The sequence below is a fragment of the Bubalus kerabau genome, chromosome 10, assembly GCF_029407905.1.
Source record: "Bubalus kerabau isolate K-KA32 ecotype Philippines breed swamp buffalo chromosome 10, PCC_UOA_SB_1v2, whole genome shotgun sequence".
Taxonomy (NCBI): domain Eukaryota; kingdom Metazoa; phylum Chordata; class Mammalia; order Artiodactyla; family Bovidae; genus Bubalus; species Bubalus kerabau.
In genome coordinates, this window is record NC_073633.1 from 68531651 (window position 1) to 68546466 (window position 14816).

The 14816-nt window shown below is 39.2% G+C and overlaps 1 pseudogene; it reads left to right on the forward strand.

Annotated features, from left to right (window-relative positions):
* The first annotated feature begins 12872 nt into the window (after nucleotides 1-12872).
* Nucleotides 12873-13913, forward strand: LOC129621513 (histone-lysine N-methyltransferase SETMAR-like; annotated as a pseudogene).
* Nucleotides 13914-14816: the final 903 nt, after the last annotated feature.

Below are 14816 nucleotides of genomic sequence, written 5' to 3' on the forward strand. Positions count from 1 at the left end.
TGCTGAGTTTTCCAAATTTGCTGGTATATTGAGTGCAGCACTTTCACAGCATCATCTTTCAGGATTTGGAATAGCTCAACTGGAATTCCATCACCTCCACTAACTTTGTTCATAGTTATGCTTTGTAAGGCCCACTTGACTTCACATTCCAGGATGTCTAGCTCTAGGTGAGTGATCACACCATCATGATTATCTGGGTTGTGAAGATCTTTTTTGTGCAGTTCTTCTGTGTATTCTTACCACCTCTTTTTAATATCTTTTGCTTCTGTTAGGTCCATACCATTTCTGTCCTTTCTTGTGCCCATCTTTGCATGAATGTTCCCTTGGTATCTCTAATTTTCTTGAAGAGATCTCTAGGCTTTCTCATTCTATTGTTTTCCTCTATTTCTTTGCATTGATCACTGACTGAAATGCAAAGTAGGAAGGCAAGAAATACTGGAGTAACAGGCAAATTTGGCCTTGGAGTACAGAATGCAGCAGGGCAAAGGCTAATAGAGTTTTGCTGAGAGAATGCTCTGGTCATAGCAAACACCTTCTTCCAACAACACAAGAGAAAACTCTGCACATGGACATCACCAGATGGTCAATAGTGAAATCAGAGTTATTATATTATTTGCAAGCAGAGATGGAGAAACTCTATATAGTCAGCAGAAACAAGACTGGGAGCCGACTGTGGCTCAGATCATGAACCACTTATTGCCGAATTCAGACTTAAATTGAAGAAAGTAGGAAAAACCACTAGACCATTCAGGTATGACCTAAATCAAATCCCTTATGATTATACAGTGAAAGTGAGAAATAGACTCAAGGGATTAGATCTGATAGACAGAGTGCCTGAAGAACTATGACAGAGGTTTGTGACATTGTACAGGAGGCAGTGATCAAGACCATCCCCAAGAAAAGGAAATGCAAAAAGGCAAAATAGTTTTCTGAGGAGGCCTTACAAATAGCTGAGAAAAAAAAAAAAGAGAAGCAAAAGTCAAAGGAGAAAAGGAAAGATATATCCATCTGCATGGAGAAAGTCACAAAGAAAGCTCAAATACAAGTATCAGCATCGGAGTCAGAAGTCTTATTTTTAAGCTTAGTTGGAATTTGTACATGTTAAAGTTCTGTCTTGGGATATAATCTCTATTTTATATTAACTATAAGTGGGATATAACCTTTAAAATTTTTGAATCACTGTTGTACACCTAAAACTTGCATAATATTGTACATCAACTATACCCCAGTTAAAAAAAAAAATTCTATTCTGGGTTCCTGACAAATGCTTTCATAGAGGTAATATGGGTCTGAGTTAGAGTGGAAATTTAAAAAATAATTGGTAAAAGTGAATCTATAGAATTCATCTTCCAATCAAGGTTCTATATATATATTTATTATGTCAGAGGACAGAAGGGAAAGTGGTGGAACTCAATGTACACATTGATTTTGAATATTCTTTAGGGAAGCTGGGGACTAGGAAAGATTTGGACTAGAGATATATACTGGTAGTTCAGTTCAGTTCAGTCGCTCAGTCGTGTCTGACTCTTTGCGACCCCATGAATTGCAGCATGCCAGGCCTCCCTGTCCATCACCAACTCCCGGAGTTCACTCAGACTCATGTCCATCGAGTCAGTGATGCCATCCAGCCATCTCATCCTCTGTCATCCCCTCCTCCTCCTGCCCCCAATCCCTCTCAGAATGAGAGTCTTTTCCAATGAATCAACTCTTCGCATGAGGTGGCCAAAGTACTAGAGTTTCAGCTTTAGCATCATTTCTTCCAAAGAAATCCCAGGGCTGATCTCCTTCAGAATGGACTGGTTGGATCTCCTTGCAGTCCAAGGGACTCTCAAGAGTCTCCTCCAACACCACAGTTCAAAAACATAAATTCTTTGGTGCTCAGCTTTCTTCCATACATGACCACTGGAAAAACCATAGCCTTGACTAGACGGACCTTTGTTGGCAAAGTAATGTCTCTGCGTTTGAATATGCTATCTAGGTTGCTCATAACTTTCCTTCCAAGGAGTAAGCGTCTTTTAATTTCATGGCTGCAGTCACCATCTGCAGTGATTTTGGAGCCCCCCAAAAGTAGAAATCTCTAAATTGTAAAATAGACTGAAACTTTTCTCCTTTTGCTTTTATTTTTTTTAATTTTATTTTATTTTTAAACTTTACATAATTGTATTAGTTTTGCCAAATATCAAAATGAATCCGCCACAGGTATACATGTGTTCCCCATCCTGAACCCTCCTCCCTCCTCCCTCCCCATTCCATCCCTCTGGGTCGTCCCAGTGCACCAGCCCCAAGCATCCAGTATCGTGCATCGAACCTGGACTGGCAACTCGTTTCATACATGATATTTTACATGTTTCAATGCCATTCTCCCAAATCTTCCCACCCTCTCCCTCTCCCACAGAGTCCATAAGACTGTTCTATACATCAGTGTCTCTTTTGCTGTCTCGTACACAGGGTTATTGTTACCATCTTTCTAAATTCCATATATATGTGTTAGTATACTGTATTGGTGTTTTTCTTTCTGGCTTACTTCACTCTGTATAATAGGCTCCAGTTTCATCCACCTCATTAGAAAGGATTCAAATGTATTCTTTTTAATGGCTGAGTAATACTCCATTGTGTATATGTACCACAGCTTTCTTATCCATTCATCTGCTGATGGACATCTAGGTTGCTTCCATGTCCTGGCTATTATTCCGTTTGCTTTTAAAAAAGTCAAAAGGGACTTCAAGTTGAGATATATATATATATATATATATATATATATATATATAACCTAAATATAACCACATCTGTAACATAATTATTCTATGAATAGCCCATAACATAGTGTAAAACTAAAATCACATATAGAGATTCCCCCTTGCTGGAATACTCTGCTGAAGGCAGTGTGGAATGCTGCTGGAATGCACATCTTAATGGCTGAGAGATGTCATCTTGGCCTGTACATATAGTCACAGTAAATGAATTAGCTGTCTCTCTGACAGCTACAACTTTTTTAATGATACCCTTATAAAGTAAGAGAGTGATATGTGTAAACTTCCCTCAATGGCAGAATATCTCCTAGGATTCCTTATACACTGATGCATTTGGCAGAATCAAACACCTTAGTGATGTCCAAATACACAATTCACCAATTGCCACACTCTGCCCTTTACTATTCTCACTATTGTCTAAGGGAAGTTACTATACCACAGACAGTTCCCTGACTCCCATGAAGCTGCCACTGCATTGGCCAGTATAGGCCACTGACATGGATGACTTAATACCTTGCTGAAAACTATGTGTGAATATGTCAGATGACATACATTATATGGAGACAAGTTTTTCAATCTGTATGGACTACTCTTTGGTATACTTACACAACTGGGATAGGGAAGAAGTTTCCCTGTAAGAACTGCTAAACATGAACTCACCTTTAAGTAAAAACATGTGAGTCTTTGAGATGAAGATCAGATTTTTCATCTGTAGTGAATGAAAGCAAGTTCTCACGGGGAAAATCTTGCTTTTCACTAGACCTGTGTGTGTTAGTTACACAGTCATGTCCAGTATTTTGTGGCCCCATGGACTGTAGCCCACCAGGTTCCTCTGTCCATGGCATGCTCCAGGGAAGAATACTGGAGTGGGCAGCCATTCCCTTCTCCAGGGGATCTTCCCTACCCAGGCATCAAATCCACCTCTCCTGCATTGCAGGCAGATTTCTTACCATCTGGGCCATCAGAGAAGCCTCGAACTACCCTAATTCTTTACTAGAATCACCAGTCCATAACAGTAGTTCTCCTTTGATTTTCTTTCTTGTGATTTATTCATACATTTATTTATTCACACATTTTACTGATTATAAGTCAGCAAGTATTTTTGAATATTTTATGATAATCCAGGAATTCTTTGAAGTATTTATATACATGGATGTACAGGATCATATTTTCTGTCCTCAAGGAGCTTGAAATATAGTGAATAAAGTGAACAAGTAATTGAAAACTTTCCATCTGTAACTACTGAAAACTATAGCTATAGGAGAAACTACCATATGAATGTATTCATATTAGAAGCACATCTTATTCAGACCATGTGCAGGGAGGTATGAAGGAAGAAATTCTAGAGAAGTTGAGATTTAACCTACTAAGTGAAGAATGAGCAGCAAGCTGATCAATGAAAGAAAACAAGGGCTTTCTAGATAAGAAACTGCACAAAGGCAATCAAAATTGAAAAAGCAGACACTTGGGAGCAGAAAATCACTTGATATGTCTACAGCATAAGAGTATACCCTGAGATGAGACTAGGGAGACAAACTAAGACCAGGTTTAAAAATCAGTTCTGTATTAACAGGGAGGTATGACATTTTTTTCACTGAAGGCTATTGAAAAGTATTGAGGTTTGACTGATTAACAAACTGGATTTATTTTTCACAGAATTTGCGTCCCTTTATGCTTTGGGATTAGTGTTGCCCATAAGAGAAATGTGTGTAAGATTTAAAAGCTGAAGTGAAATAACAGTTCCCTCGTGGCTCATCAGTAAGAAATCTACCTGCCATGTAAGAGACCTGGGTTCAGTCCCTGGGTTGGGAAGATCCCCTGGAGAAGGAAACGGCAACCCATTCCAGTATTCTTACCTGGGAAATCCCATGGATAGAGGAGTCTGGCAGGCTAAAGTCCACGCAGTCGCAAGAGTCAGGCATGATTTAGGGACCACACCATATTGCAAGTTAGTATGGGAGGTAGAGACTACCATGGGTTGCTTATATGTGAAGACTCATCTTGTTGGCAGTGCCACAGCTCCTTCACCTCCCACCACATCTCATCCTTCAGTTTCTCTGAGTCCTAGGCCAGAATGTGTGCAGGTCTGTGTGAAGGATAGTGGCTTCATCTGCAGGTCACATGTGTTGTCAAGGTTGAAATCAGTGAGAGGCAGATGTAGGTTACAGTCTGGCCTTGTGCAGTACATTTCAGTTGTCCTCATGGACTTATTTTTCTCACTCTCCCTATAGCTTTTCTTCCTGACCACCAACAGTGACTTTAGCTCACCAAACAATGCATAATCAACAACCTTCTATAGACTTCATCACCAGTTTCCACAATAGCGTAGGCTCTAATCTCTGTAATGAATCTGTTATTCCTTATCACTTATGGTTCTGTTTGCCTGAAATATAGGCAAAAAATCCCTGTTACCAAGGCTATTTATCAATGAAAATGATATAAGATTTTCACATTAGCATGATATCTATAATCTGGAAAATGGATTAGATATAGAATAGTTATTTACACATTCTAAATAGCAGAATCTTTACTTTTCATATTAAATTTATTTGAGACCTTAGATGTAAAGAGATGTACTTGTTTGAAATAGGGATGAAGAACATAGGACCTGATTGTTCTGCCTGCCTTCACCCTTCCCTCTTTCAGTACAAGGAATACCCAGTGTTTGGGGAACATAGTTTAACAAATGTCTGCACTAGAAAAACTCCTATAGTCATTCTGGAGAAAAATGAAGTGGCTCAATGCTTTGTGTGAGTGGTATGGAAAATGCAGAAATCTGGGGTGTTTTAAGGCCAGTAGATTTATTGACAGTATCATTTTGGGGGAAATTACCACAGATGAACTTGCTAATTTGAGAACATTGATGAATTTTTGGCTTGTTCAAGTCATGATGTGCAATAGGATTAGAGCTCAAGAGAGAAGTCTGATATAGAGACATGGTTTTAAATTATTGCAAAGGTGAGTCAGTTCTAGATTAGGAAGAATAGATTGAGAACAGCTAAGACCAAATATAGCAACATTAATGTGGTCATAGAGGCAAAAAGCACTTGGGTTGCCATGAACGTAAGAGAATCAGTGCCAGGAGCCAGCGTGAGGAACTCCGCCCGTGGCAAAGGTCATGAGGAAGGAGGCTCGGCATACGCAAAGGCGGGATCGAGCCTCAGGAGTCCCCATGGAAATTCTCGAGCATCTACCCCCAAAACCAGGGTCTGACTACTTTACTGCTTTGTGGTCTCACCTACATCTCTGACTTTACGGGGGGCTGTCCCCCACCACCTCTTTCGGAGAAGGAGTTAACTTAGAGCTCCAGTTAATAATAATTCCTGGGCGTGACAGGAGTGTTTCAACCTACAAACTCCTCTGAAGGTTCTCTAGCCTGCCTGACAGGTTTGTCTGGCCACATGTGATTGTTCACAGCCTCCCAACCATGAGAGGCATGAGATGCTTTAAATCTTCTAAAAACAGATTCTTTTGAGAAGTTAGGAAATTATTAGTGTAGTATAGTGGGCTGATTAGAAATTGTATTGGTGAAGGGTTTTTCATTTGTTGAGCCAATGTTTGCTGCTAAGTCTCCACATCCCCTGCTCTTATACACGTTAATGAATATAACTACATATAGCACAAATAAGTATTAACCTTTGATATTAATCACATTAGACCTTAGGCTAAGCAAATTCTTTCCTTAATTAAAACCCACTGCACCCTTACCCTATAGGAATGTAACTTTATCTGGCGCCTTTGGAAGGTGGTGTGTGTTTTAAGAATAATCACTCCTGGAGAAATAAGTGTTCTGGTTGACTGACCGCTGTCACAAGGAGAGGGTCATAAATTGTTAGCAGGCCCCCTGGCCAGAAGATGATGTAACACCCCTAAGACCTTTGTATACATTTGTATGAAGCACCTGATTTTGATAAAAGTCAGGACTGCTGACCCCGCGTGACTTTTGTATTACATCTCTGTGTATAAAAGCAGACCCTGGAAAATAAAGAATGGGATCACTTCCTAGAAAGACTGGTCTCCCCATGTCATTCTTTCTCTTACCTTCTGGCTGAATTCCCATCTGGATAGTGGAGGCTCATCAAACCTACTAATTATGCCTGGGCTTCTAAGATCTGACCGGGGAGGCCTTAGTGTCTCCTCTCCTTCGGGAGAACGGGAGGACACCTGCGGCCTACGTAGGTGATGCAAATTTCTTGTCTTGAAATTTTATTGGCTTTCCACGTAAACCAAGTTATTCAGCCTCTTTTCTCCACTGAATTTTCCTACTGAGCTATCCCTGTTTAACCACTCTTTATATCTTTCATTAACGCTTAATTGATCTATTGTTTCCTGATCGCCGAAGCCGTCTCCCCTTCAAATTCCCTGGATCCACCGGGCCTGGACCTCGGCAAATCAGGAAAGAAGAATCTCTGGGCTATAGAGAAAGGGAGCATTGCCAGGGGAGCCTGTTTAACAGCACGCCATGACAAGCAGACCAGTGTCATAAAATATTCTTTAGATTTAGCAATCATAAAGTCACTGAGTAATATAAGAGGCATAAGAGGGAGTAAGGATTGCCTTAGGAATGAATAAGAAAAGCTCATGAGGCAGTAAATACTTTGTGAATGCAAAGTATAAGAGATGAGATAAAGAAATGAATATGGGGTCAAGAATGTGACATTTTGAAAGTGGCGTCTTGAAGGGAAAGAGTAACTTGGGAGTAATGTAGTGTATACTCGTCTTGGAGGCATTCATTGTTTTCATTGAATTTCTTTCCTACTACTTTCATCTATGAGTATTTTTCCTCTAAGATCGGTCTTGTTCTCTTAAATAGCAGAAAACTTGTTAAAACTAAAAACTTATATTTAACCATCTAAAAACATTCAGTATTCAGTCTTTTATTCTTCTTTAGCCCACATATTTGCCTACCCTTAAGTTCTACCACTTTTAGGGAAATCAGGCTTCTAAATGTACACAGTTCTTGAAACCATCAAAGTTCAGGACTGTGGTTCCCCTCCATTTCTAATCCTTTCTCCTGGTTTTGACATTTTCCTTCATTGGATTTGTACGAAGGTACAGTTTTCAAGGAAATGGCCATAAATAGCACGTTAATTTTTCTTTTTCCAGTTTTATGGGGAGTGTTCAGTTCTTAATGCCATGTTTAAAATAATTACTTAGCATTTATCTATTCTCATACCAGATACTATTTGCATTTTTATTTTATTTCTCACAACAGTGGCATATGAGAGATATTACCATACCCTTTTTTACAGAAGGTCATTGGGTCTCAGAGAGCTTAAAAATTTAGTTCAGGTATACAAAATTCATAAATATCAGGACAAGAATTAAGTTGACTATAATAATATAAGCATAGTACCTGGTGTATAGCAAACACTGAAGATCATGTTTTATCATTAATGATATTTCTTGCAGTTTTTATAACCCATATCCTGTATCTTTTTCCATCATAATACAATTTTCTTTCTCATAGTGCAAAAATATGCTAGCAAGGATTCACATGATATCAAGACATAATAAATGTTAGCTAGAAATCTGAAATTAACACAGTTAAGCATCAGAAACCTTGGAATAGGATGAAAATGTGAAATTGGAGCACAGTGGTAGGTGACATTTCTACTATTATGAGTACTAAAATTGGGTTGGAGATTAGTTTCTAATAATAAATGAATATAAATTTGATAATTTCTCATTCTGGTTGATGAATGGTGATGAATTTTGTGATAATGTATTTAATAAAGCATTAGGGAAGACATGGACTTTGGAATTTCTCTAACAGTCATTTTCTGAATATGAGGGATCTGAATTCAATTGCTTTTTAAATCCTTTGTCCACAAGATTTCTTCTAGCTATTTTGCTTACGTTTGAAAGAATAGCTACAAAAGCAGAATAAATGAAAAGAGAAAAAGAAAGAAACAAACAGGTGTTAAAACATTTTTCAGTGTTACAGTGTTAATAAATTCTGATAGGATACATAATACTATTAAAGGCCTTAGTGAAAGAAAAAAAAGTAATAAGAAAAATAATAGCTTTAAGATTTCACAATTGGTTGATAAAAAAAGTACAAAGCCCTATGCTTGGAACCCAGGTTCGTTTGACTCTGATGATGGCTCTGAACCAACACAGAGCCCTGAATTTCTAGTTCTTCAGTAATCAATTCTCAGAGACAGCAGTCACCTTCTGGCTCCCTATTAATTATCATTTTAGCAGCCACAGACAGGAGCAGTATGCCGCTATGGTTTTCACAGCAGGCGTGATTGCCTTGATGCTTTCTAACCCAAGCAGTTCTTTATCCTGCAGCAGATTCCCTTCTTCCATCTGTAGCTGAGTGGTTTCAGAAATCCCCATGGGAACTGTTGGCCCACTGCATTTGTGGATGTCAGTAATTAAGCTAGCTACTGCAGCTGCAAATTGTTGGACAACGTGGATAGTAGAAGGGCACAGCTCTGCTGCAAAGCCTGGTCATAATGAAAACAGAAAAGTCAGTGCCCCCTGGTTGGTTTTGTCATGCCCTGGGACCTTGGGTTTGCCCCATGGTTTTCTCATCAGTTTTGTATCATTTGTATAAGAAAGTGGTATTTGCTACAAGCCACCTGGCCTGTAAGTTGCTTTTATGCCTTTAGAGTGTCTATACACAAACAACTGTTCTCTGTATCTGCTATCACTGCTTCATGCTGATTCTATTATGGGCCTGCACTCTGCTTTATAGCTTGTCCCTGGCCTGAACTGGGATTGGTCACTCATAATTAGTTATATTACATTTCCATGATTTCTATCAAAATCAGATCTGTCTATACTCTTTGGAATAGAGAATACTTGTTACACATTTTAAAATTTTTACTCTATTTAATCATTGAAGTATAACTAGAGGAGTGAGAGCTTCCTGTAAAGTATCCCCTGGGATTATTTCCCAATTTATGAGCCTCCATGTATAATGTTTGCTAGCTGGCTTTAGGTATTTTCAATAATGTACTTTTCAGTCACAATTGAAATATACTGATGATTGGATTTGCAATCAGTGCTGATTGTGTCTTATTATCATTGTATCTCCAACACCTAACATGCATCTGCATATTTGCATATGGTAAGTGCTAAACAATGTAAACTGAGTAAATGAAGGTGTCCATTGATTGCATATTCCTGATTTCATAATGCCTTTACAAGTAAGGCCCAATTTCTCTTCTTCTCATTTTGATGCAGATTCCTTTCTTCATTTATTCAACACAATATGTATTTTTCACTTACTATTTGCCAATCACTTTCTTCATAGGGATCATATCTGTGGTGTGAGTCTGTGTATGTATCTGTGACAGAGAGATAGAGAGATATTGAGAAAAAGGATGAGCTTTGAGTGGGTTGTAAACAGACATGTAAACAGGCAATCATAATCAGTGTGCAAATAAGGACAAGTATAGTGCAGCACAGACAAAACATCAAATCCAAACCCAGAACTATGGATGGTTTCCTGAAAGAGATGATGATTTTACTAGGCTTTTGCTGCTGCTGTTGTTGTTTTTTAAAAAAGATAAGGTATCTAGGACAAGGCATATGGAGAAAAGAATTACTGTCGGAGTCAACAACACATGGAATGTGTGCAAGCGTGCAAGTAGTGAGGTATGACTGAAGAAATGAGGTGTTGAGTGAGACTTGGGGCACTGCCAATTCTTAACACCTCTGATACACTATATTCTAAGCCAGTATCATTTTTTGCTTACAGTAAAAAGCCTCCTACATGGTCTCCTTGATTCTACTCTTCTAATAGTCTCATCAGATAATAGCTGCCTGAGAGGCTTTTTAAAATGCAAGTCATGTCACTCCTTTGCACAAAACTCTAAGTAGCTGACCATCTCATTGGAATGAAATTAAATGTCTTCAAAATGGCATACAAGTGTCTAGATGCTTTTGCTCCTGGTTTCTCTCTCTGTTTTTGTTTCCTGTCCATATTCCCATGCTCACTCCTTTCCAGTCATTTTCACCAAGCTGTCTCCCAACTCAGGATTTTGTTGTTTCTTAAAACATTCTTTTCTCCAAATATCCCGGTGATACTCTTCATGCTCAGATGTCACTCAGAGAAGTATTCCCTGACTGTGCTGTGCTTTTTGCTCAGTTGTGTCCGACTCTGTGACCCTATGGACTGTAGCCCACCAGGCTCCTCTGTCCATGGGGATTCTCCAGGCAGGAATACTGGAGTGGGTTGCAATGCCTTACTCCAGGGGATCTTCCCAACCCAGGGATTGAACCCAGGTCTCCTGCATAGCAGGCAGATTCTTTACCATCTGAACCACCAGGAAAACTTGAGAATACTGGAGTGGGTAACCTAACCCTTCTCTCGGGGATCTTCCTGACCCAGGAATCGAACCAGTATCGCCTACATTGCAGGTGGATTCTTTACCAGCTGAGCTACCAGGGAAGCCCATTGCCTGACTGCACTATCTAAAATTGTGCCTACCCTCTCTTCTCTTACTCACTTCTGCTTTCCTGCAGAAAGTGAGTAGCCTAACCTGACCTTTACTCAATACATATTTGTTGACTCTCTGTCCCTGCCCTGCTAGAATACATGCTACATGAGGATGTTGTCTGCTTTTCTCACTATCTTAACCCTGATACCTAGAACAGTGTTTCACATAGCACAGACCCTCAACACATATTTGTTGAATTAACACACACACACGAATGAATGGGAATGTATCTTTTTAAAGAATCTCTCCTTCTCCATGATTATTATACATACTAAATAAATTAGATTTTTACCCTGAAGGTAATGAAGAGTGATTGAAGAATTCTAAGCAAAAAGTTACATCACCCAAGGTGTACTTTAGAAAAATTATCTATCATCCAGGAGGAGGATAGATAGAAGGTTTTGAAGTAATTCAGGCAAGAAATTATGAAAATAAAACAAAAAATGTGAAAGTGATGAAAGAGAGGATGATTCACTTTAAAGAAATATTTAATTGATGAAGCCTCCTGGGTCACCCTTAAATCAAAAAGGTACATTGGTGTAAGAGGAGGAAACAGCATGACCAGTTTGCCCACAATTCTCCTAGTTTCAAAACTGAAATTTCTGCATCCTGAGAAAATCCTCAGATTTTCCTGCGTAAAACAGACTGATTGATCACTCTAAAAAGTCAGAGATACTTCGGGAACACAATTTTTTCCTCCATTTACATTTAAATAGTAGCAATGATTCCCACATAAGTTATTGTCTTAAGAATCACTTCAAATCCCATGTTCCCCTACATATTCACATTTACTTTCCTTTCTATCCCCAATGCCAAACACCTCACAGTCTTAAATTATCTCCCTCTTATGAAGGACCACATTGTTTGTTAATTTCTTCCAGAACAAGTGACCTAATCTGCTTAGTGTAATACATTCATTGACCATATTGCACATTTACCTTTTAGACTCAAAGCTTATATAACATAATTACCAAGCTTTATTCATCCTATTATCCTTGCCAAACATGTATTAGAGCTATGAATTCATGTCTTTTAAAGGAGCTGATACAGGCATGTGTATGCACTACAAATTTAGATAAATAGAAGGTGAAGTCTGACAGTGTTGATCTTTGCTTGGGAAAAGGAAGTAGTGTGACCATATACTATCAGCAACCTAGAAATATTAATCAAAGACAAGCTGGCCACCACCTTTGAAAAGGGAGCAGAGAATACAATAGTCATCATTGCTCACAAGAATGATTCTCAGCATAGCCAGGACCCGTACATCTGATCACATGAAGACTGCTTTGTGTGCCATCTTGGGCCTATTAACTCTAAGATTCCAAAAGAGGAGGAGAATGGATACTATGAACTGGGTTTCAAAGTCTTTAGACAAGCAATAATACATATTTTAACCCTATGTATATATGGAGCAAGACATACCACATGTAAATTTAGAGTTTTGAGCATTGCTATGTTGACCAGCAATTTGAGCCAGAATTTATTAGATTGGTGCAAAAGTAATTGCAGTTTTGCATTGTTGAACTTTGCCATTTGATATTAGAATATATTCATAAATAAACATGGTTATGTTAGACATCATTTCAATGCACATTTATCATTTTATGCTTTTTTGCTTATCATTTATTTATTGCTGTTTATTTCACATTTATTTTAGACTAGGGAAATGATGTTAGACAAAAAGCAAATTCAAGTGATTTTTTTATTCAAGTTCAAAATGGGTCCTAAAGCAGCAGAGACAACTTGCAACATCAGCAGCAGATTTGACCCAGGAACTGCTGATGAATGTACAGTGCAGTGGTGGTTCAAAAGTTTTGCAAAGGAGACAAGGGCCTTGAAGACGAGAAGCACAGTGGCTGGCCATTGGAAGTTGACAATGACCATTTGAGAGCCATCATCGAAGCTGATTCTCTTACAACCACACAAGAAGTTGCTGAAGAATTCAACATCAACTGTTCTGCAGTCATTCGGCATTTGAAGCAAATTGGAAAGGTAAAAAAGCTCAATAAGTGGGTGCCTCATGAACTGACCAAATATCAAAAAAAAAAGTTGTTTTGAAGTGTTGTCTTCTCTTACTCTATGCAACAATAATGAACCATTTCTTGATCAGATTGTGATGAAAAGTGGATTTTATATGACAACCGGTGATGATCAGTTGAGTGGTTGGACCAAGAAGATGCTCCAAAGCACTTCCCAAAGCCAAATTTGCACCCAAAAATGGTCATGGTCACTGTTGGTTGGTCGGCTGCCCGTCTGGTCTACTATAGCTTTCTGAATCCTGGCAAAACCATTACATCTGAGAAGTATGCTCAGCAAATTGGTAAGATGCACCCAAAACTGCAATGCCTTCAGCCGGCATTGGTCAACAGAAAGGGCCCAGTTGATCTCCACAATGATGCCTGGCTGCACGTCACACAACCAGTGCTTCAGAAGTTGAACTAATTGGGCTATGAAGTTTTGCCTCACCTGCCATGTTCACCTGACCCTTCACCAGCTAATTACCTTGATTACTTTTGCAGGGAAAAAGCTTCAAGCATCTTGACACCTTTTTGCAAGGAAAATGCTTTCACAACCAACAAGAGGCAGAAAATACTTTCCAAGAGTTCATCAAATCCCAAAACATAGATTTTTACACTACAGGAATATACAAACTTATTTCTCATGGACAAAAATGCGTTGATTGTAATGGTTCCTATTTTGACTAGTAAAGATGTGTTTGAGCCTAATTATAACCATTTAGATTCAAGGTCCAAAACAGCAATTACTTTTATACTAATTTCAGGTAAAAATAAAACCCCTGGAGAATTACTTTATACATGATGCTGCATTCTTGGCAACATCGCATAAACACCAAATACTTCCTCATGATCTCTAGCATCCTGATGCAGGGATATATGTGCACATCTCAATTTCACATTTCTTCAGACCCTAGTTATGTTTGCTGCTGCTGCTGCTAAGTCGCTTCAGTCGTGTCCGACTCTGCGCGACCCCATAGACGGCAGCCCACCAGGCCCTGCCGTCCCTGGGATTCTCTAGGCAAGAACACTGGTGTGGGTTGCCATTTCCTCCTCCAATGCATGAAAGTGAAAAGTGAAAGTGAAGTCGCTCAGTCGTGTCTGACTCTTAGCGACCCCATGGACTGCAGCCTACCAGGCTCCTCTGTCCATGGGATTTTCCAGGCAAGAGTACTGGAGTGGGGTAGTATTATTCCCCAGTAGTTAAATACAAGTCTATATATTTGTGTCTATATATAGATATGGCAACCCACTCCAGCATTCTTGCCTGGAGAATCCCAGGGATGGCGGAGCCTGGTGCGCTGCCGTCTATGGGGTCGCGCAGAGTCAGACACGACTGAAGCGACTTAGCAGCAGCAGCAGCAGCAGCAGCATAATACATGGAAACCAATTGAAAACCTGTGTTTGGCTTCCAAAGCAAAAGCCAAAGTAGTGGGAGCCACTTCATATGGTTTTAACAGTCATGTAACAACAGTCCTCATTAAAACACCTCACACAGGGTAGGAATCACACTGGAACTTTAGATCCAACCACTCAAAACTCACAGGCATAGGATATAAAGAGTATATTTATCTATTCTTCTTGACTATTTTTTG